The sequence below is a fragment of the Lynx rufus genome, unplaced genomic scaffold (genome assembly GCF_022079265.1).
Source record: "Lynx rufus isolate CCGP_SWC_20201006 ecotype Redwood Valley unplaced genomic scaffold, mLynRuf1.p SCAF_5, whole genome shotgun sequence".
Classification (NCBI taxonomy): domain Eukaryota; kingdom Metazoa; phylum Chordata; class Mammalia; order Carnivora; family Felidae; genus Lynx; species Lynx rufus.
Window position 1 is genome coordinate 91,090,313 of NW_025814867.1, and position 24,676 is coordinate 91,114,988.

General features: G+C 41.4%; 1 protein-coding gene across 1 annotated transcript in view; it reads left to right on the forward strand.

Moving 5' to 3' along the window:
* The window catches only part of ILDR1 (immunoglobulin like domain containing receptor 1), a 258,601-nt gene that overhangs the window by 47,382 nt on the left and 186,543 nt on the right, over positions 1-24,676 (forward strand).

Here is a 24,676-nt window from a genome sequence, read left to right on the forward strand (position 1 = left end):
GAAGCTGTGGTGTTTAAATATCCATTTCTGCCTTTGCCATTGCAGACTGGTAAGGTGGGTGGTCCTTGAGTCTTTAGAAGCCACATCATGTGAAGACTGTGATGCTTTCTAAAAGAAAAGAGAGACAAAATGAATTCAGCTAAGCCTAAATCCCATCTTGTTATGATGACTATAACTGAGGTAGCTTAGAATTTCCATTTAGAGAGGTTGAGGGGTAGCAGGAGGAGACAGCATGACTTAAGAGTCTTAGACTATGTTTTTTTAGTACTTCATGTAAGATACAGAAAACGTCAGTTGCCCATATTGGAGAAGGACTATGTTCAATTGTGAGGCCACATTTTAAAGAGGTCATTGATAAGCTAGGGACCCCACTGATGTTATTGCTGGATTTTAATCCATTCATTTTTCTGTGTGAATAATGCATAGAATTTTCCTAGTAGAAGCAGTTTCTTGCATTAGTATAATATAAATAATATTTTATTCACCACCTATGTTCTTATAGAAAATATAAAATGAGTCATACTCAAGTTTAAATCTGGCTTTAAATCAAACAAAAATGTCAGAAAAGGCCATTTATTCTTTATGCTTTCTTTCTTATGGTGGCTTCCCTTTTTTGTACCTCTTTATCACAGATATCTAGTTTCAGTTTGTAATAGGACACTCCATAAACCTTTGAGGAATAGTTCTTGTAAAAGGACGCAGATAAATCAAACCTCAGATTATGTTATAAGACTCGACCACTAGATTTAAGGAAAAGTTTCTACTTTAGCATGATTATCCTAGTAGGAACTCTTTGCTCTCTATCTCACCCTCTCTGTGAGTCAATTACCAATGATACGTTGATGTTGGGTAACTATACAGCTTCTCCTGAGGTTCAGGACCAGCCCTGAACTGTCAACTGGTCATCTCTACCTGGATGTCCCACAGGTGCTTCCAACTTGACAGGCTCTAAACTCATCTTCCTCCCAGATTTGTTGCTGCTTGTTTTTTAATCTCACCAAATGACGTACCATCCACAAAGACACAAAATGAAGAGTCATCCTAGCCGCCACCCCTCTCTCCTCATCATTGCCTTTCATATTTAAACAACCACCAAGTCCTGTAGATTCTCCTTCCTAAATCTCTGGAATCCATCTACTCCCTTCCATTTCCAAGGCCATCTTAAGTCTGCCAGCATTTCATACCGGGATTATCTGCAACTATTCCCTAATAAGCATTCTTGCCTCCGGTTTTATCCCTTTGCAGCCTGCCTTTGCAGATCTTTGGATGTCATGGAACACATGGTTTGGAGCACAGGCTCTGAAGTTAAAACTGGCTTTGAATCATAGTTTCACTGTTTTCTAACATATGACTTTGGTAAAGTCACTTTCTGTGATCTCATTAAAATAATGCATGTAGAGCCATTAACATAGTGTAACTAGTAAACTCACAGAAAATGCTAGCTGTAATGAATACCTTTCCAGCCTCACTCTTGGTGGTCTTCTCTTTGAACTCTACACTCCAGCCACACTAAAATTCTTTCAGTTCCTCAATTACACCAGACCCTTCGTAAAATCCCCAGACCTCACACATGCTGTTCCCCCTCATTGGTCCCTCTGGCCTAAACCTTGCCTGGAAAACATCTACTTATCTTTTAGCTTTCCGATGCTTATAACCATGAGGCATAGCTTGCCAAACTGTGGGGTCTTTATGTGAATGGAGAAAAAAATCTCCTGTGGGGTAGACACAGCCTTGTACTAAGGCATCCAGCTTGGGAGTGGAGCACAGGCTGGATTTCCACTCATACTAACCCCTCAGCTATACAGTGAGCAACTTATAGGACTCTTCAAGGAGGTCTTATCTGGACCCTCAGACTAGGCAGGTCTAATCTGTTATAATCTTTTACATCTTGGATCTTGGAGTTCTCCTCTTGGGAGATTTTTCACACTTTATTATAATTACCTGTATAAATGTCTGATTCTAGAGCCCAAACCCTTAATCATTGTCGTATGCTATCTCTTGCCCTTTAGGAACCCTACCTCCTCCTCTATCAGCTATTCTAGCAGAGGGTACTCGGCGCCATATGGAAGGAGCACCCCAGCAGACACTCAACATTCATAGAATTGTCTCCAACAATGTCTGGACACCCACGGCTATCCTAGTTTTCAGACTCTGGTCCTGTATTTAGATTTTGGGCTTCATTTCTTGGTTGTGCATTCATAAGTACATGTGCTAAGATCTGAGAATACAAAGATAACAAACATATGCAGTTCCCTAGCCTGAGAAACCCCCAGTACAGGGGCAAGTACACTGGTGTAGAGGATCAGAATTTACCTCAACATTCAGAAGTGAAAAAGAATATTATAACTTTGGTTTCAATGACTGAATTCAGCTGTGCTCCTCAGCACTTAGCCCAGTGTCTTGAAATAGTAACTGCTAAGTAAATGTCTGTTGAGTCAATGCATAAAAAAGAAAGCACTTTGGAAGAAGACAGAAACTAGTATTTATTGAACCAGGCATTGTGTCAGGTCCTTTAAAACATCTAATGTATTTTAAATTTCACAACTGTAAAGAAGGCAGTACCAACTCCACTTTCAGCTTACTCAAGTGAGAAATTCTGGCACTTGAATTAAGAATGCCTCAAGAACTCAGAATTTTAAGGAGTTGCAAGTAGTGTACTGAATTAGGAGAGGGAACATTATGACTGGTTAAGGTAGGTCACTAAGAACTGTTAAACTTTTCCTGTGAAAGATTAACTACTTGGAGAAGTTTATTAACTTCATTAGTCCATTCAAAAGAAAATTCATGGCAAGAAGTAATAGATCAAGGGGAGATTTCAGGTCAATTTGCAGCTGTTAACTCCACCAGTCTAATGCAGTCTCCAAACCACCCTTTTTAGTCCAATTACTAGGGTCTAATTTACTTTAAAGCTGAATCATTCTAGATCCTCATTCTCCCTTTTCTCCAATATCCAATCACTTTGTCCTCTTGATTCTACCATCTCTCTCCACCCTGCCATCCCCTTTCCATTGCTGTTGTCACTGCCTTAGCCAGATTCCCCTTGCCACCGCCCCCCCATTTCTTTTTTGCAAAAGCTTTCTTTTCCTTCTATCTCACTGCTTCTGTCATTGATAGTGACAATCAGACCAGTACCAAGTGTGATCATAGCATGGTGGATTAACAATTAGAGTTCATCATTGTGACTTCAGTTTGCAGTAATTAGAATACTAAAGTTCTTGAATAATCACTAACACTTCAGTTTCAGTATCTGCAGTAGAGACGTCTAATTGTATCCGTCATATCTGTACTCCTTTTATGACACACTAAAATAGTTTTTAGCTGGATAAATCGTTATCTAAAATAAAAACCACTTTCCTCAACTTCCTTTATAATTATGTGTTGTCATATGACTAAGTTTTGGCCAGTGGGATGTAAGCTGATATGCTCTGTGGTAGCCTCCAAGAAACTGCCTGAGAAAGAGTGTTTGTCCTTTGTCCCTTCTTCATACCCTCTTCCTTCATTCTGAGGCATGGAGGTATATGTGACAGCTGGAGCCCATCTTGAACCATGAGCCATATCTTAGGGAATGATGGTGCCATGAGCTGACTGTTTCATGGAGCAGAACATTTGTATCAGACTGTTTCTGGACTTTTACATGACATATAAAAAAAGCTTCTAGCTTGTTTAAGCTATTGTTATTATATTTCTTCTTATATTAACAACATCTATCCAAGAGTCACAAGTAAACTCATTTGCTTTCCTTACTATAAGTTCATTTCATTTAAATCATATAATAGTGTTTGCCTTCTTGCAAAAAAATATTGTAAACACAAGCTGAAGCTAGTATTTGTTCTTTATCTCAATGGAAAATATATTTGGAGGAAGAAATGACCCATGTACCAGCTGGTTTTATGTTTAGAAGGTCCTTGAAATCATAAGGAGTGTTTTAGTACTAACAGATGATGGATCACTAACTTCCTCATCCAAGAGACATGGGATGGCAGGTCAGGGCAGACTGGTCTCTGGCTCCATAGATTCATTAATTTGTAAATTCATGCACTTATTTATTCATTCAAAAACATTTACTGGGCTCTCCTATGTGTTAGACACTAGGGAGTGCAAGGTACCCAGGAGAGAAAGTTGAGATTGTTGCCTTCAAGGTGTTTATGGCTTAAAAGGAGACAAAGATATGTATTACAAGTTCCATGAGGCAAATGCTAGGAAGAGGCATGAATTAGGTGTTGAGGGAGTGTAGAGGGAGGAGATGTTTCCAGGAGAACAATTCACAGTGGGGACTGGAAGCTTCTTGAGGGTAGGGCCTATCTCTTTTCCTCATCACTGTACCTTGGCACTCAGCACAATATGTAGAACTTAATATGTGCTTCACAAATATTTGCTGAATGAATGAATAAAGAAGGCATGATCAGTAAAAATGGGGGCTGGTTGGGCAATTCTAGGACAGAACAGAAAAGGGGTCACCCCACAAGACCAAAGGTTTCTGAGGGCAGGGTCTTTGTCATGATCACAGTTGCACTACCAGCACTGAACTTGGAACCTGGTACTGAAAGGATGTTCAAAAAATATCTGTTGAACTTGCATTTGTTCCAAAAGTTCCAGAATCAAGGACAAATCAACAGAGGATAGAAGGGCAAGGTTAGAAGGCAACATTGCAACATTTCAATTTTAATCAAGTTAAAACCACCTTGGCTCTTGCCCCTTGGCTTTAACATTTCCGGAAATTATGTAACTCTACAGAAGAATGATTTTGCCTACATTTCAACTAGAGAAAACCGAAGCACAGACCACCTGAACATAAAACACACTCAGTAAATTAGAGGCATGGCAAGCTCAAAAACTACAATTTCTTGATTCCTAGGCTGCAGAAATAAAAATTCTGGGTTGCCTAGAAAAAAAGGTGGTTATGAAACCAAAATTGATTTCCAATAGAAATCATTTATCTACATAGGGTGAGTACCTTGATTTCTCTGTGATTTATTGTACTGTAATCTTTGTCCTCTTTTGTCATGCTGATCGTAAAGAATACTAACAGTAAGGTGTGAAGCCACCATTACAGAAAGGTGAAACTTGTATGTTTTGATGAGGGTGAACAGGGAAAAACCTGAGAAAGTTCAACCAATAATCACAAAACCCGTGTACCCGGCTCTGGTTACAGCTTTCTTTACCTCTTGCCAAGGACATAACCACAATGTGGGTTTTTAAATGCACCTGGTGTGCATTTGCTAAAGAATTAGGGACATCTTATCCGTCATTATTAACGTGACCATCCTCAGTTCTGTGTCAGACTTCATTCCTTCTGTATTAAAGCAAGGGGTGTCTTGTTTTGAAATGAGGGCCCTCTTTCAGCCCTGGGAGAACACAGACTGTAGAGTCACACTCGGCTGCCTCCCTCCAGCCCTGCTTGCTGTCCGCACGCCAGCTGCACAGGTTCTTACCTTCCATCTCCCTGACAACAGGTGTGACTTTTGGAGAGTCTATGCCTCATTTAGCCCTGGTAATGACTTAATTGAGTTGGAAAAATGCAAGGACAGGATCGTGATAAAAACCAGCTGAGCTGGGTTCCTGTTAGTCATTGGAAAAAGCTATCAAGGAAGGGAGGAGAAGGATGAACAAGAGTGGGGAGGAGCAGCATGGGGTGTTGAGCAAAATGGGGAGAAAGAGCCAAGACAAAGCAAATAAAGGAGATAAGTAGGAGAGGAAATGGACATTCATTAATGTTGTACTATAAGCTCCTTGACAATATGGCCTGGTTTGTTCTGTTTGTGGCCCGGAACCCAGAGGAGCCCTATAAATGATTAAGTGAGTAAATATATGTGTGGAGTGCCCACAACACAATAAACCATCTTAGGAGTTTATGAAGCTATCTCAAGAAGAAAGGAAAAGACAGAAAAAGAAAAAAGACATAGAATGGGAGTTGAGGGAAGGTGAAAAATTCAAGGTTAAAAAATGATGAGAGGGGCGCCTGGGTGGCTCAGTCAGTTAAGCATCCAACTTTCACTCAGGTCATGATCTCGCGGTTTGTGAGTTCGAGCCCCGCGCCAGGCTCTGTGCTGACAGCGGCAGAGCCTGGAGCTATTCTGTGTCTCCCTGTCTCTCTCTGCTCTCCCTCCCTTGCTCATGCTCTGTCTCTTTCTCTCTCTCAAAAATAAATAAACATTGAAAAAAAATTTTTTTTAAATGTTGAGAAATGCTCATTGTCTGCTATAGAATGTTATGAATTGAAATGTATGCTGGCTTTGGGCTTTGACATTGCCAGTGCCTGGTTTCCATGATAGGACTGAGTTCCTGGGGACACAGGCAATGAGGTAAGAGATTTCTTGTCCTGAAATGATTCTCTTCATGCCTTATGTAAGCTCTGCTGATGGATGTGTGGACACCCATGAAATGGTTCAGGTGAAAAGCAAAGACACTCAAGTCATGTTTTTATAAAGAAAAAATGCCAGAGCTTCAAGTCCTACATGAGAAAAAGATTTCTGTGGAATAATGTCCTGGTATCACCTTTCAGAACTGTAAGGAACCCTGATTAGCCAGAGTGGTATCTTTCAGTCTGGTGTCCCAAGATGTGCTACCACAGCCTCCTCAGGTAAAATAAGTTTGGGAATTGATGTACATACACTCTGTGTCACAAGGACACATTTGCCTTGGTTGGTGACACATCCTCATCATTGGTCTGTGCCTGGTCCATTTTTATTTCTTTTTTTCTTTAAAAAAATTTTTTTTAATGTTTATTTATTTTTGAGAGAGAGAGAGAGAGAGAGAGAGAGAGACAGAGAGAGACAGAGCCTGAGCAGGGGAGGGGCAGAGAGAGAGGGAGACACAGAATCTAAAGCAGGCTCCAGGCTCTGAGCTGTCAGCACAATGCCTGACACGGGGCTCGAAACCATGAACCGTGAGATCATGACCTGAGCCAAAGTTGGACGTTATCCTACTGAGCCACCTAGCCGCCCTGATTTTTATTTCTTTATTAAGTTATTTTTATTGATTAATTTTTTTGTTCATATATCTTTCTCCTTATTCTGTCAGTTTTGGTCTTTTTTCCCCTCAAATTTTAAGAGTTCTTTATACATTATGGATACTGGCCCTTAAGCTGTGATATATGTTACAAATATTTTCATATAAGTTGGCAGTTCTTTGACTTTATGTTACCATGCAACTTTAAAAACATTTTTAGGTAGTCAAAATTATGAATTATTTCCTTTATTGCTCCTGGATTTTGAATTAATGTTAGAAATCTTTTCCTTATACTGAGTTTATAGAGGAATTCACCATAATTCTTCCAGTGTAATTCATTTAATTTATTTTCTAATTTTTTCTTTACATTTAGTTTCTTGATCAGTGTGGAGTTTATTTTTATGTATGGTATGAGGTATGGATCTAATGTTGTCTTTTACAAGTAGCTGCCTAGTGTGCCAGCAACATTTATTAAAAAGTCCATCTTTGCTTCTCTGGTTTAAGATGCCACCTTTATCTATTCTGTTCTTATCTGTATGGCTCTTCTCATGGCAGTGGCAGTAGCACCTTGTTTTGTTTTGTTTTTTAATTTTTTTAAATATTTTTATTTATTTTTGAAGGAGAGAGAGAGAGACAGAGCATGAGTGGGGGAGGAGCAGAGAGAGGAAGGGATAGAATCCGAAGCAGGCTCCAGTCTCTAAGCTGTCAGTACAGAGCCTGACGCAGGGCTCGAACTCACAAACTGTGAGATCATGACCTGAGCTGAAGTCGGACGCTTAACCGACTGAGCCACCCAGGCGCCCTGCACCTTGTTTTAATTATGGGAACTCGTAGTATAGTTTAATATCTGGTAGGACTAGTCCACCTTTGTAGTTTTTATTTCTTAGTGTGCTATTCTTGCATGCTTGTTTCTCCTTTTGAACTTTAGCATCAACTTGTCCAGCTCCATAAAAAAGCCTGTAGATATTTTTATTGGGATTGTGTTACATTGACATCTTTATGGTGTTGAGTTGTCCTATCCAGGAACAAGGATGCATGTCCTTTTGTTTCAAGTCTAATTTCGTGTCTTTTAAGAGTATCTCCTCTCATTAGTTTTGTACATTTTTGTCAAGTTTATTCCTAAGTATTATCTTTGTTACTATTATAAATGGGGCTTTCTTTACCATTATGTCCCTTGGATGGCTATTATTTGTGTTTATGAACTCTATTGATTTTTGTATGTTTAATTACATATGCTGATACTTTTCTGAGTTCTTTTGTTATTTAAATTAATTCTATTGTTCATTGATTCTCCAGTATTGTCTGGAGATATTTTTACTTCTTCTTTTTATTGAGATAGAATTGACATATAACAACATATGATTTCAGGTGCACAACATAATGATTCGATATTTGCGTGTATTGTGAAATGATCACCACAGTAAGTCTAGTTAACATCCATCATCACACATAGTTACAAATTTTTTTTCTTGTGATGAGAACTTTTAAGATCTACTCTCTTAGCAACTTTCAAATATACAGTACAGTATTAATAACTATATAGTCACCATGTTGTGCATCTGATGACTTATTTATTTTATAACTGGAACTTTGTGCCTTTTGACCACCTTCACCCACTTTTATTTCTTTATTTCTAAGCTATTTTAAATAACAAACAAGAATCCCAAACAAAGAACATCAGTAGGACCCTACCCGAAGGTTCCCCTTGCACCTTATGCTCCTGCTTCTCTCTCACCAAAGAAACCATTATCATGAACCACACGTTTATCATTTCTTTGCTTTCCTCTCCACCCCTCCAACCTCTGCTTTAAAAATACCTTTTTTTAGGGGTACCTGGGTGGTTAGGTGTCGGGTTCTTGATTTTAGCTCAAGTCATGATCTCACGGTTCGTGAGTTTGAGTCCTGCATTGGGCTCTGTGCTGACAGTGTAGAGCCTGCTTGGGATCCTCTATCTCCTTCTTTCTCTGCCTTTCCCCCACTCGTGCTCCCTCTTTCTCAAAACAAACAAACTTTAAAAAAGGCATCAACTCAATATTATAAAAAATAAAATAAAATATTTTATTTTTAAATATTTAGGGAGAGAGAGAGAGAGCATGTGCAAGAGCATGTGCAAGTAGGGAAAAGGTGCAGTGGGGAGAGAGAATCTCAAGCAGACTCCATGCTCAGAGTGGAGCCCAGTATGGGGCTCCATCCCACAACCCTGGGATCATGACCTGAACCCAAATCGAGAGATGGACACTCTCCTGACTGAAGCACCCAGGCACCCCCCCCCCAAATTTAAAAAATCATGGTAAAGACTGGGAGGATACACATCAAAATATTGAGTGATTAGATCTATGATGGAATTGTGTATGTCTTCCTTATTTTGCTTTTTGTTTTTGAAATTAACAAAAAATATATAATTTTTTAAAAATCAGAAAAGATGTTATTGTAAAATGTTATTTAAAAGGTGGCTATAGAGGTGCCTGGGTGACTCAGTCGGTTGAGCATCTGACTCTTGATTTTGGCTTGGGTCGTGATCCCAGGGTCGTTGGATTGAGCCCCGTGTTGGGCTCTGCACTGGGTGTGGAAGCTGCTTGAGATTGACCCTCCTCTGGCCCTCTCCTCCACTTGCACACTCACAAACACACACTCTCTCTCTCAAATAAAAAAATAAAAGGATGGCTATAGACATAAACATTAAACATGAAGGAAAAACACTGCAAAAATGATTTTACTATCTAGTCATACTATATATACTTCAAAATATATTTTGAAAAATATGTTTATGGATACTTCTTCATATCTTCCATTCTTTTTCAATAAAATTTTTACCTCCCTCTTTTCTCTTCTCTGTCTCTTAAACTTTTAATTGTAATACAAAACATCAGACATATACACAAATCATAAATGAACTTTCACAATGAAAACACATCCATGAAACCAGCATCCAAGAAAGTAGATTAAGATATAGAACCAGAACCCCAGAGGCCCTACTCACATCTCCTGTCACTTATTATCCTCAACAAAGGTAACCAGTAGCCTGACCTTTACCATCACAAATCACACATTTTCCATGTTTTTGAACTTTATATATATGGAATTAGGTAGTATATACTCTTTTGTGTCTGGCTTCTTTTTTTCCAACGTTGTGTTTGCAAGATTCATCTATATTGTTTTGTGTAAACATTGTTTGTTTTTTCTCACTGTTGTATAGTTTATATGTGATTATATCACATGTTATTTATCCATTTCCCTGTTAATTTTTTGGTAATGTTTATTTATTTTTAATTTTTTTAATGTTTATTTATTTTTGAGAAATAGAGAGAGAGAGAGAGAGAGAGAGCTGGCAAGGAGCAGAGAGAGAGGGAGACACAGAATCTGAAGCAGGCTTCAGGCTCCGGGCTGTCAGCACAGAGCCTGATGTGGGGCTCGAACTCGTGAACCGTGAGATCATGACCTGAGGCGAAGTTGGATGCCCCATGGATTGAACCACCCAGGCGTCCCAAATGTTTGTTTTTGAGAGAGAGAGAGAGAGAGAGAGAGGGAGAGAGAGAGAGAGAATATGAGTGGGGAGGGGCAGACAGAGAGGGAAACACAGAACCTGAAGCAGGCTCCAGGCTCTGAGCTGTCAGCACAGAGCCCAACACGGGGCTCGAACTCGTGAACCTTGAGATCATGACCCAAGGTGAAGTCGGATGCCCAACTGACTGAGTCACTCAGGTCCCCCATCCATTTCCCCATTAATGAAGAGTTTGAGGTTTTAATAAATAGTGCTGCTGTGAACATTCTTGAACACATCTTTTGGTAAAATATGTTGAGTACATGCCTGAAGTGGAATTGTTGGGTCAGTTTGTGTATGTTTAGCTTAGTAGATAATTACCAAAAAGTTTTTCAAATGGTTGTAATCAATTTATCTTTCCACCCAGAAGTATATGAGAATTTCCACTGATCCAAATCCCTACCCACCTGTGATATTGCCAGTCTTTTTCACTGTAATCATTTCTTGCTTTCTTTTTATGTAGTTATTTTGTATTTACCTGTATTCCCAAGAAGCATTAATTTTTTTTAGTTGTTTTAAACTTTATAAAAGGGCATCATACTGTATGTAATCTTCTGAGACTTATTTAAAATTATATTAATAAGATTCATCTATAATATGTGTTACTGTAGCTCATCATGTTGACTGCTGTGTAATAGCCCATTGTGTGAATATGTCACAGTTTATTCATGCACTTTCCCATTTATGGATATTTGGGCTCTTTCAATGATATGGCAGTTCTTTCCTTCAAGTTTGCTCTATGCAAGAATCATGGAAGAGTTCAATGAGATTCCCAACTGCTACTAACTCTTTGCAAAATCCAAGGCCAAAAATGACATACACCCAGTGTTTTATCATTCTTTTTTTTCTCAATGTTAACTAAAATCACATGAATTTTAAAAATTAGGGCCATTTCATTTTGCTTAATTTATCACTGCAGCAAAAGACCACGGGCAGAAAACTCTAATTCATGTAAAGGTGCAAGAGAGTTGCCTTCATTTTTCCAGACTTAACAACCCAAATTTCTTTTAAAACTTTTTGGATAAGTCTAGTTCATATTTTTCTAGAGATATATGTTACTATTCTGTGAGCTTTTTCTAACTTCTTCATGCCATTTTTTAGTGTATGCTAACAAAAAACGGGACCATGCTTGAGACTGGCTAGAGGCTGAGAGGCATTGTGTCCCAGCCCTTTTGTGACAGATCTCAGGACATATTTGTTGGCTTTTGTCCATACACTGTAATTAGGCTGACTCATATTAACATTCTGGTCATCTAGGTTCTCCTTGTTTTTCTGATATGCATTTGTTTTTACAGTCCTTTCAGAATGTATATTTGTATTTTTTAAAATATCCAGATATATCACATTGTAGCTGTTCAAGGTGAATTTTATTTCTGAAGAATTATGGCCCCCTGTTAAATTCATTTTGAATTTTGTTCCCATGTTTGAAGGACCATGTAGTCCCCCTGGTAAGAAATGTCAGGAAATAACTGACCTCTCCAACTTTGCACTTGGTGGAGAATCACAAATTATAATTTAAAAAATAAATGCTGGAACAGTTGCCCCTATGAGAAGACTCTCCATTGGACACCTGGAGCTGTTCTGGAGGAGGACTATCTCAAAGTAAGGAAATCTTCCCCAAATAAAGCTATTTATGTTTCCATAAACCTGACTTTGAAGCAGATTATCCAATATACCCTCATCTCACATGCTGGAAACCCATCTAATTGATTCCCTCCAATGTGGTAAACCTCAAGCAGAAATGTCATGTTATTGAATAGTGGGTCTTATATCTGTCAGGAACTGGGCAGGATATAGGGCAGTGGGTCTCAAAATGAGGTCCCTGGACCACCACTAGCAGCAGGAGTATCATCACCTGGAACCTGTTAGAAATACATTTTTTTTTTTTTTGCCAAAAAATGCGGATTCCTCGGCCCTGTCCCAAAATATTGAGGGTGGAATCCTGAGATCTACATTTTTTTTAAATATATGAAATTTATTGTCAACTTGGTTTCCATACAACACCCAGTGCTCATCCCAAAAGGTGCCCTCCTCAATACCCATCACCCACCCTCCCCTCCCTCCCACCCCCCATCAGCCCTCAGTTTGTTCTCAGTTTTTAAGAGTCTCTTATGCTTTGGCTCTCTCCCACTCTAACCTCTTTTTTTTTTTTTTTCCCTTCCCCTCCCCCATGTGTTTCTGTTAAGTTTCTCAGGATCCACATAAGAGTGAAACCATATGGTATCTGTCTTTCTCTGTATGGCTTAAGAAATACAAATTTTTACATTCCACTCTGACCTACTGAGTTAGACACTTTGGGGGGTGGGGCCCAGCAATCTGTGGTATACATTAAATACAAGCCATGTATACTCAAGTTTGAGAACGACTTCTGGACTATCACAACAACTCTTTTTTATCTGCACTGGTATAGGCTAGTAGAGTCTGTTCCTGGCCCTGAAAAGTCTATTTCCTAGGAATAGTTTTAAAATGAACCTTTTTTCCCAACACTATAGTTTTTTTCCCCCAAGCATAATCTAGCAAATTAGAAATGCATTGGAACACATACACAATAGTTTCCTGTCAATGTCAATTTTTTCTTCAGTTTTTCTGAAATCTTTCTCATGCAATAATTCTTAACATCCAATCACACCAGTATATACCAGGAAACATAGTTCAGAAATCATTGCTCTGTAGCTAGGGTAACTTTCAGAATCTGTAATCAGTTTGCATGATTTGTAGAATCAGAGAAAATGGCCATTAACCACAGATTGGCCACTTCTCGTCTTCTCTCCCAGCCAGATGGAGGGGATTTACCTATCCGGTGATCATTCTCTTCTACCTTTCTCTGGAAGAAGCTTGGGAGTTCTATTTTTAAACTTATATTTTTTGGGGCGCCTGGGTGGCTCAGTCGGTTAAGTGTCCGACTTCAGCTCAGGTCATGATCTCACGGCCTGTGAGTTCGAGCCCCGCATCCGGCTTTGTGCTGACAGCTCAGAGCCTGGAGCCTGCTGTGGATTCTGTGTCTCCCTCTCTCTCCGCCCCTCCCCCCCACTCACGCTGTCTCTCTCTCTCTCTTTCTCTCTCTCTCAAAAATAAACATTTTTTAAAAATTAAAAAAAAAAGTTGGGGTGCCTGGGTGGCTCAGTCGGTTAAGCGTCTGACTTCGGCTCAGGTCATGATCTTGCGGTCAGTGAGTTCAAGCCCCGCATCCGGCTTTGTGCTGACAGCTCAGAGCCTGGAGCCTGCTGTGGATTCTGTGTCTCCCTCTCTCTCCGCCCCTCCCCCCCACTCACGCTGTCTCTCTCTCTCTCTCTCTCTCTCTCTCTCAAAAATAAACATTTTTTAAAAATTAAAAAAAAAAGTTGGGGTGCCTGGGTGGCTCAGTCGGTTAAGCGTCTGACTTCGGCTCAGGTCATGATCTTGCGGTCAGTGAGTTCAAGCCCCGCATCGGGCTCTGTGCTGACAGCTCAGAGCCTGGAGCCTGTTTCAGATTCTGTGTCTCCCTCTCTCTCTGCCCCTCCCCTGCTCATGCTCTGTTTCTCTCTGTCTCAAAAATAAACAAAAAACATTTAAAAAATAAATAAACATATCTTTCATTATTAAATTCCCCTTTCAAATTTGCCAAATGGATATATATGCTTCACAACCACTGGATTATCTCCAGATAATAAGGTCCAGGATCCTGTTTACATGTGACCATTAGAAGTCACTTTCACAAATCTCTTCTGTCCAGTACCTCCTGTTCCCTTCTTTCTCTGGCAGCCCTTCTGGGGCTCAGAAAGGCCTCTCCTTCAGGAGCTGGAATAACCCTGAACATTCTGCAATCTGTAGCTATCCAGTGCACTCTCAGTGTCTCTCTGCCTGTTCCTGAGCCTGTGAATGGCTTCTGAAGACATGGTCTGGATAAGAGGAGGCCACAGAGACCTAACAAAGAACTCTTACCACGTTGATTCCTCCATTCCTCTTCTATTTTTTTTAAAAAAATTTCTTTAATGTTTATTTATTTTTGAGAGAGAGAGAGAGACAGAGCGTGAGCGGGGGAAGAGTAGAGAGAGAGAGAAGGAGACCCACAATCTGAAGCAAGCTCCAGACTTGAGCTGTCAGCACAGAGCTTGATGTGGGGCTCGAACTCACAAACCACAACTGAGCCATCCAGGTGCCCCCCTCTATTCCTCTTCTGAAATGAAATCCTATTTTCTTATTTTGATTGTTTCTCTCTTCTCTTCCTCTTTTGCTGTGTGTGGGTGTGTGTGTGTGTGTGTGTCAAAAGTTTCCGAACTCGTTTTTAAGACTTCTTCCAATCCCTCTGATGAGAAATAAACTCTTTTAAAAGCTATGGTAAAGGTTACTATTCCTGTTCCTATTTAGCTACGCCCATGCGCTGACTATCGTAGACCAGGGGGCAAACTATGGCCAGATTTGGCCCACCCATTTTTGTAAACACTCCATTGAAATAATAGGCATGCCTATTAATTTGAATATTATCTGTGGTTGGTTTTATGCTACAAGGGCAGATGGGCCTACAAAGCCTAAAATATTTACTATTTGATCCTTTACACAGAAAGTTTGTTGACCCCTGAATTAAACTGAACACAGAGAAAACTCTGCCTTTATTATGACTGTATGCCAACAGCTTTGGAAATAGCTATGTGCCTGGTGTGCACAATGGTTTCTGCAGATTAAAAGAAGCTGATTCCATCAGCCTTTCTGATTAGAGGGATGGGTCCAACAGCCTGTTTTGTGGCCAGAGAAACAGGTCACTTCTTCCCCTTGGTTGCCATCTGACTCAGGAGGCATCAGGGGTCTTGTTTGTTTACCATTTTCTCACATGAAGAGAATGGAGTGGGTTGTGTGGTGGGGATTACCCCAGTGAAAAAACTTTAAAGATGGGAAGTCCAAGCTGAGAAGCTGAATCACCAGCAGCAACCATTTCTACCCGCTTTGATACTGCCAAATGAGTCAGTTCCCTGGGAACCAGTTACCTTCCTGTGAAGATGACCTTAAGAAAGAGTATGATTGGTGTGGTTTGGTTGGGAAACAGAAAAACCACTACCTCCCATCTAGCTCATGCCTGATCTGGGTGGGGTGTAGGCCTGAAGGGAGGAAGCCCAGCACTTCAAGTGAGGAAGAAATGTTTGGTGATCATTTTAATTCTGCTCCCTTATCATTGGATGGATGTAAATTCTCTGGTGAACTTGTCCTCTTGCATTTCCCTCATTTTTCTTCTCCCCCTCCACTTCATAGCTCCACTTCCCACCACTCTGAGGCTCGGATAAGGGCTCCTGACATTAGATTAGAGAACATCAGAAGAGGAGGGGGCTTATGTCAATGCCTTTTAGCCAAGCACCACCAGGACAGGGGAAAGGGAAGCACCTAGGGTACAGAATGTGAGAGGCACTGCTTGTTATGGCTGGCCCTAGTCCTGGCCCTTCTGGAGGAACAGCCTTGTGGTTGGGCAAGTTAGGTTTGTTACTTATTTCAGAGAAGCAGAACTGTGGGTCATCTCAGAGAAGGTGGTAGAAAGGACTACAGGGCTGAAGCTTGAGTGAGGGGATTTTGCAGAGGTTTTAAGGAAGCAGGGCTTGGGATGCTGCCAGGAAGCAGGGGTCATTCTATGATTGGGCATCTTAGTGACTCTTGTCTAAAAGGAAGGAAGACTAGAGTGAGGCTGAAGCCGTAATTGGTAAAGAAGCAGTAGTAATCTGAACCAGGATAGGGAGATGTTTGGTCATTTTTGTGGTTTGGATAATGTTAACGTTTTGTTTTGTTTTGTTTTTATCTGTGCTCAGACATGATTGTGGAGTGTCCATCACAGTTGCAGAGTGGCCTTGTTTGATGGTGATGTTCTATGAAATTGTATATATTCAGCATGAAAACACCCACCCAGCTCCCAGGTATTGGGAGCCATTTTTCTCTTTCTCACAGATCAGTTACTCATTGCCTCACTCTTTTTCACTTTCCTTAAAGTCACAAGATCACAGGATAGTGGAGCCAGAAAGGACTTTAGAAACCAGCTAGTTCAAACCTTGAATGTTTAAGTTAAAGAAATGGAAGATCAGAGATGTTTCCTGCCTTGCCAATATCACACAGCCAGTTAGTACTGTGTCTCACACACAGCATCACACAGCTGGTACTGGGACCCAGCTTTCTTGACTCCAGAAGCCCTGAATACACTGACCCTGACTCCTTCAGCAGCCTCACTTGTAGGTGTAGGGAGAGCCTACACCTCTCTCCCTCTTCCTGTGCTCCATCCAGTCTGCCTTCACTTCCTCCAACAGGCCACGTTCTTAATTGTCTCAGGCCCTTCCCACAAGCTGTTTTCTCTGCTTGGAATGCTCTTCAACGCCTCTGACCTGCACCTCTGGCTTTCTTCATTCCTACTCACCCTTCAGGGTTGGCTCAAATCCCATCTAGCTCATGCCTGATCTGGGTGGCTCAAATCCCATCACCTCTCAAAGAAGCCCCTTCTGATTCTCTAGGCCTTACTCTTCCTAGTGCTCTCTGCATCTTCCTGGCATTTCCCTGCCAGTCCCTCTGCGTGTCCAGGCAGGCAGGGATCTGGTCTCTTTCACTGCAGTATGCTCTGGACATAGCAGGTACTCGATAATGAACGGACAATTTACCCCAAGCCTGGTGGAGATTCCACGGCTAGAATTCTTTTTATAGAATAGAAAAAAGGATTCTGAAATCTTTTCTTTGTGCCTTTATGTAAAGTCTGATTGCAAGTAAAAAATACAACAGGCTAAAGCAAAAATGCTGAGGTGTTGCAAGTAGGTGGAGGATGAATTTGATGATTCCACCCCAATGTCGTCCTTCCTGTGATCACTATCTGGACATGCGGGTGTGCTGGAAAGGCCAGCATGCAGCTGGGAGCCCTTCACATCCCTGAACCAGAGATGGGTCCCAGAGTCTGAAGCTGCTATTGCATCATTATGTAAAATGTTAGAAGACAATTAGAGTAGGCTGTTTGTCATGAAAAATGCTATAAAGATGAGATAGTCCAGACAGCTTATGTATATGGATCTCTCTGACATGCTGATGAAAACTATGGCTGCTCTTCCCAGAAAAATGCACATCTGCACGTAATTCTATTTGTTGCAGGTGTTTCATATACCTGAAAAGCAAGGTTATATGATTTGAGGTTTTTCTCTCTGTGGAGAAGTATATCTCTGTTACCTCTGTGGAGAGGCAGAGCAAAAATGGAAGCTAAGTTTCCTTATTCTCCATATACCGTCCTTTCCCATAATATCAAAATGTTTATTCCATCATGAGATGGAACAGGGCATAACAGTTGAAGGCACAGGTTCTGGAAGAAGCCAGGGTTCCAATCTCTGCTTTGACTAGTTGGTGAGTTGGGGCAAGTTGTAATTTCTGTGCTTTTGTTTCTGCATCTATAACACAGGAATATAACAATGGTGGGGTTGCTGTGGGGATTACATTAAAATAATCTTGTAAGAACATATCACAGAGCCTAGTTTGATAAACATTAGTTCTTAACATGATAGAGATGCCCTCCCTCCCCCGTCTTTGATGAGAAAGGTCACTTTGCTGTTTTTCTCTGGTCCCAGAATATACCTGGTTTAGCTCACCCACAGCATAGCTACCTTCAAACAAGTGTTTGATAATGAGAGAGGCCTGGGGCAGAAAGCCAGGCAAGCCACCCAACTAGCTAGATTAGAGATGCAGTTAGCATCCTGTCCACAGGGTGGATATTAGCTGTATGGCACACTCCTACCATGGGATCACGATCAGGACATTTTCTGATGTCTCCACGGTGACCACAGGCCAGATGATGACACTGAGAGAGCTGCAAAAAGTCCGAGTCGATGGCAAAGAAAGCAAGCAAAGAAGGTCGTCTCAAGATTCCACAGGGAGAGATGGGTTTCAGGTTTCAAAGTGCAAATCTCTGATCTTTATGTATCAGCCTGATAGGTCTTTGCAACAACTTGGAAGCGTGTTTGTGAAGAAACCAAGAAAAAAGCTCTTTGGCTGAAAAAAAAACTGTTGGAGACAGACGCCTAGGAGGGATCAGGAGACCATAGTTTTTAGTCTCTGCCCTGCCACTCGCCCTCAGGACCAGCTGTTGCTCTTCTCTAGGCTTTGGTCTCTTTATCTGTAAGGTTTTCTGAGTTGGGCAGCAAAGGTTTGGTGAGTCCTGCAGGCGGAGCCTCAGTAGAGGGCTGGGCTTAGAAGTGGCCACTGTCCCCTCCCCTAGCCTTCTACAGGTGAGCGACTGTCTGGGGGACGGGGTGGCGGGAGGGGCAGGGAGAGGATGCCCTTAGGGGAAGCGGGCTCCTTTCTCCGCCGTCAGCAGCCCCCCCGCCGGCGGCTCTGGCGCAGCCCACCGTCATTCCGCCCGAGCGCCCACGCGCCCGCATCAGCCAGGGTGCCGGCTGTGCTGGAGCAGAAAGATCGCAGATCGATTTCCAGCCCTGCCTGGCCGTGGCGTCAGCAGGGAAGAGAGGTTGTTTTGACTTGTAGTGCGTGGAGCTAAGGGAGAGGCCTTCTAATGGCCTTGGGCACCGGCCTCGGGCGAGGGGTCACTGCCTTTGCACTTTTCTGCTCCACGAAGGCGACCCATGCAAAAGGCTGCCCCTGCGTGCCTCGGCTGGGTTTGGGGGATCGCGTCCCAAGGTCCTAAGACCAGAGACACACTCTGCGCAAAATAAATACATAATAAGGACTTGTTACTTTGAAGTAGCCATATTGACCTGGCCAGAGAGTTACTTAGATGCCATTAGAAAAAGTTTTGTTTGCTTTAAGAAATGATGCAATAATGTGCCCAACAGAAGCCCAGTTCTGCTTCCTGAATCTCTCATGGGCGAGTGGTGTGGGCAAGCTGCCGGGCACTTTATGCACACACCCTGTGTACATGGGCTATTAGAGCTAGTGGGGACTTTGGGAATTACTTAGCTAATGAGAAACCAAGGGTCGAGACAAAGTGAATTGTTTTTATCCCCAGTGGGTCATGGGTCTTCCCAAGGGCCTCTTTCAGTCTCCATTACTTCACTCTGTAGAATCTTTTCTGAAATAATGATACTGTCTTTTGGAGGCTGTCTCAGAAAAAGACCAAAACAACTTCAGTCCTAGAAGAAAGTGGCCAGCCCAGTTCTCCCTTTCTCATAGAATTCTCAGTTAATGTGCCTGTGGCAGAAAGGAGGGGTTTGAATAGCTGTGGATTCAGGTGGTTGTGTGGAAAATGGATAGCTTAATGGATCGAAAAGGAAGTGGGAGGGGCTCCTGGGCGGCTCAGTTGGTTAAGTATCTGACTCTTGATTTTGGTTCAGGTCATGATCTCAGGGCCCTGAGATGAGCCTGCTGAAGATTCTCTCTCCCCCTCTCTCTCTGCCCCTCTTGCACTGTCTCTGTCTAAAAAATAAGCAAATTAATTAATTAATTAATTAAAAAAATGAAGTGGGAGAAGATGGGAGTTAAATGACAAATAAGACAGAGGTGAGTAAAACCTATTTTATATTTGCCATAGTTGTTTAAGATTCATTGAGTTCAGGGTTCAGTTCTCAAGGTGGCTTAATAAAAACTGCAGGAATACAGCTTCTTCCATACTACCAGGTTAATTCTTCATATTCATTGCACGAAAAATTAATGAAATCAGAGTTCTCTCTGAACCCCTGTTAGATCCCCATTCTGCCCCATGTGGACCATCTAGGTGAAAATTTGCTGTGGGTAGAGATATCCTAAAGCTTGGGTAGGGAGGCTGGGTTGGATCTAAGACAAGAAAAATTTTAGCACCAATATGGTAGCTGGAACAGTGAAGCTTAATGATTCTCCAAGGAAGGGAATGAGGGGGGAAAACATAAATGGTAGCCTTAGAGTACAATTTCTTAAAGTGTTCTTGGTCAAATATAAACATTGTGTGAAATAAAAGTAAACATGTTTGTTAACCATAGGACTTATCAGTGCTTTTAATAGCCTAATATGCATGGTAGAATCTCCAAGAAAAGGACATAGTAAATAAAGTTGAAAGATAAGAAAAATATAGTTTCATTCTGTTAATTTTATTTATTTTAAATTTATTTTGAGGGGGGAGGGAGAGAATGCACATGCTTGTGTGTGAACGGGGGAAGGGTGGACAGGGAGAGAGAGAATTCCAGGCAGTCCCCATGCATGAGTGTGGAGACTGATGCGGTGCTTAAATCCATGAAACGTGAGATTGTGACCTGAGCTGAAATCAAGACTCAGATGCTTAACTGACTGAGCCACCCAGGTGCCGCTCATGCTGTTAATTTTCTTACTCTTATTTTTTCTCTCTTCTCCTGGATCTCAAGTTCATGGTGCTGAAAATCCTTGATGTAATACGATTTATTTATTCGTATTTAGCTGTGATTGTCAGGGATACTCATGATGACGAACAGGGATGCTGCTCTATATTTCCCGTGAAAATTTCAGTCTGTGTCACACCGGATTCCCAATAGTTGGAAATCATCAGTACTATCTTACACTTCCCTGGATCAGACTTATTGTCATAACTTGCCAAACTTTCTACATGTTGCTTGGTAGCATTAGCATTGGCTGGGGATTGAGACTGGAAGCAGAGCAAGAAGGAGTAGTCAGATGCAAACAAGCTCTGGGAGGAGGTGCATTGCTGCTCCCTGTGATTGATACCAGAATGGACTATCCTTCTTTTGTCTTGTTTGCCTCGGGATCAGGTATCTCTCCTATTTCTCTTTTTAATAAAAACATTTTTGTTGAGGCATAACTTACATATAATAAAGTTCACAAATCATGAAACTACAACCTGATGAATTCTTACAAATGCACAACATCCATACAAACACCATCCAGATCAAGACGTAGAACATTCCCAGCACACCAGAAGACTCCCTCATGCCTTCTCAGAATTATACCCCCAAATTTGATTCTATCACTCTAGATTAGTTTTGCTTATTCTTTAACTTGAGAGCAAGCATGGAGACGCTTATTGCCCTGAAGGTTAATGCATCTTGACATCTTGACATTGCTATTACTCAGCTGCCCCAGCTGTTACATATGCATGTATGCATATGTACATACAGATATAGCAGTATGGCAGCACTGGGATGACACTTGTCACAGAATTCTGAATATTTTACTTCATGTGCATAATGTTGTTGACATGGCAGAGAAACAGAGAATGGGAATAGGAAGGCAAGTAATTTTCTAGTGAGGCTGCCCAAAGCCTCACACTCTAGATCAAACCAAGTCTGTAAGGCAGGAACTCCTCTTGTCTAAATCACAAGAAGCTAAACAACATGGAAACTGTAGTATTTGGTATTCTACAGTAGATCTCAGATGTCTGAATTATCCACTAAATGCGTCATCAAACTGGTGTGATAGGTGGTACATCTTCATCCCTCTAACTTTTGACTGGTGTCTTTGTCACTCTAACCTTCATGGTTGGCCCAACCCTAACCCAGGGTTTGAACTAGTTCCCACTTTTGGCTCCAGGAAGGCACCGCTTGTACAAACCTAGCTCAACAGATTCCCCCTTCATTTTGGTCTGCTATGACTTTGGTGACCTTAGTCTTGGTGATCCCTGATCCCAGTTACCCTGGTGTCAGTTTTGGTCTCTGATCCCTGATCCATGGTGGCTGTCCCTAATGCCAACAACCTGCTCTTCTGGAGCTTGGACAACTGCAGCCTTATGCTTGTATGGACTCAGGAGATGAATTGAAGATCCTGTTTCTATAGGTGGGTTACATCATGCTGACAACTTCTGCAGCTGAATCAAGCCCTCACTGCTTTTGGGGCCATTTGAATCTTAAATGAAGCTAGTTGGATTTATCTATAAAATGCATCTGTCCACCTCATATCTGTCTACTTCTCCTTGGTTCACACCCCTAGTCCAAGCCATCATTTTCTTTTTTTTCTAAGTTTATTTATTTATTTTGAGGGGTGGAGGGGCAGAGAGAGAAGGAGAGAGATCATCCCAGGCAGGCTCCACACTGTCAGCACAGAGCCCAATGTGGGGTTTGGTCCCACAACTGTGAGATCATGACCTGAGCTGAAATCAAGAGTTGGACCCTTAACAAACTGAGCCACCCAGATGCCCCCACCCCAAGCCATCATTTTCTATACCTGAATGACAGTCTTCTATCTGGTCTCCCTGTTTTCACTCTTACTCTAAAATAATCAGTTTCCCCCCATTTTTCATATAGCAGTTAATGTTTTAAACACCAAAAGTGATCTGCTTCTTCATCCCCATTTTGCATGACTCTCCCTTTGTTTATTATTTTTAATCACCCTAATTTCTTACCTGTTCCTGCAACACAGCAAGCTCTTTGGCCTTGGTGTTACCTCTACCTGGAATGCTTTTCTCCTGGCTGCCTCCTTCTCATCCTCTGATCTGACCTTACATGTCACTTATAGGTAAGTCTTTCCTGACTGCTCTGTCAGAAGTTGCCCTCACCCCATTTGTCTGGTATCCCTGTCTGTTTTTTCTTCATAGCACTTATATCTATAATCACCCACTCTGAAACATGTAATTGTAATTTGCAAATGCAAACATGTGATTGTTTATCTGTTTGCTTATTATCGACTCTCTAGCTCCAAATCTAGGTTCTAACTCCTTGAAGGTAAGGACCTGTCTCTCTTGTTCACAGCTGAATCCTCAGGAATTAGCATAGTGTCTAAAATTTTGTAGGGGCTCAGTACATATTTATGATGAATGAATGAGTAGGTTATTTATACCCCCGCTCCTTTCCTACCTTCTACATCCAGTTCATCATGAGATGCTGTAGATTTTGCTCTTAATTAACTCTTGATTTTTTCCACTTCTTTCCAGCTCCACCACTACCACCCTAGGTGAAGCTGCCATCAACCCTCACGTGGCCTGCCATAATGGCTTCTCACATTGCACCCCTGCATTCAGTTGGGCTCTCCTCCAATCCATTCTTCTCCTTGCAGTGGGAGTGATCTTTGAATACAGAAATTTAGTCATTTCATGTTCTTGCTTAAATCACTTCATTGGCTTCCTTTGCTGTGAAGGTCAAGACCACAGTTCTTATGGTGGTCTGCAAGGCCCTGAGCTCCCAACCTCATTTTCTTCTCTACAACCTTTATTCTCATTATTCCAGATGTGACCATGCTCTGTTTCTTCCAGCCGCAAGACCTTTGCATCTGTTTATCCACTGCGAATCTGCTCCTCCCCATTCTTTGCTACACAAGTCCTGTTCATTATTTGGATCTCAGCTCACATGTCATGTACTTAAGAAAACTCCCTGAACCCTCCTTTCATCCACACAAGATTGGGTCCACTCAGCTACATAGAATTATACTTTCCCATCATTGCACTTAAAACAAGTTCTTTTTTTTTTTTAATTTTTTTTAACGTTTTATTTATTTTTGAGACAGAGACAGAGCATGAACGGGGGAGGGGCAGAGAAAGGGGGAGACACAGAATGGAAGCAGGCTCCAGGCTCTGAGCCATCAGCCCAGAGCCCGACGCGGGGCTCAAACTCACGGACCGCGAGATCGTGACCTGAGCTGAAGTCGGACGCTCAACCGACTGAGCCACCCAGGCGCCCCTGCACTTAAAACAAGTTCTAATAGGACACTTATTTCCTATTTGTTAAATTATTTGTTTATGGCTTGTTGCCTTCATAGTAAGCTCTATGGGGATAAGGGTTATGTCTGTTTGGTTCACTGTTATATCTCCAGTGGATGGCATAATGCCTTATATGTAGTAAATACATAAATATATGTTGAATGAATGAATATAAATTAAAAAACAAAATTCCAAATGGTGAAATTAAATCTATAAATTATATATGAGTAACATTAGCTCATTATTGATGAGGCACTCTTTCATCTGCCAAAAGTTGCTGATAGTATATACACTGACATCTTTATAACTTACGGAGTCTATACATTTCAATTTTTGTATTAAGAACATCAAAAATACTAGTTAACATTTATTGAGCACTTTTTATGTGCCAGACTGTACTAGTGCCTGAAAGTTAGTCCTCCCAACCACCTATTAGGATGATACAGTTATTATTGCCATTTTCGTAGATGAGGTAACTATAGTTTCTAATTTTTCTAGCCCTTTTTAATGCATCATGGGAACTCCTAACTGTTCTCAGATTCCCTTATTTTCTGAAAGACAATGTCAAAAAAACCTTTCAGGTAAATATTAAATTGACCAGATCCTTTTAAAATTCCAAAACAGACACCCCTGAGATCATCACTACCGCCTTCCCCTAGGCTACT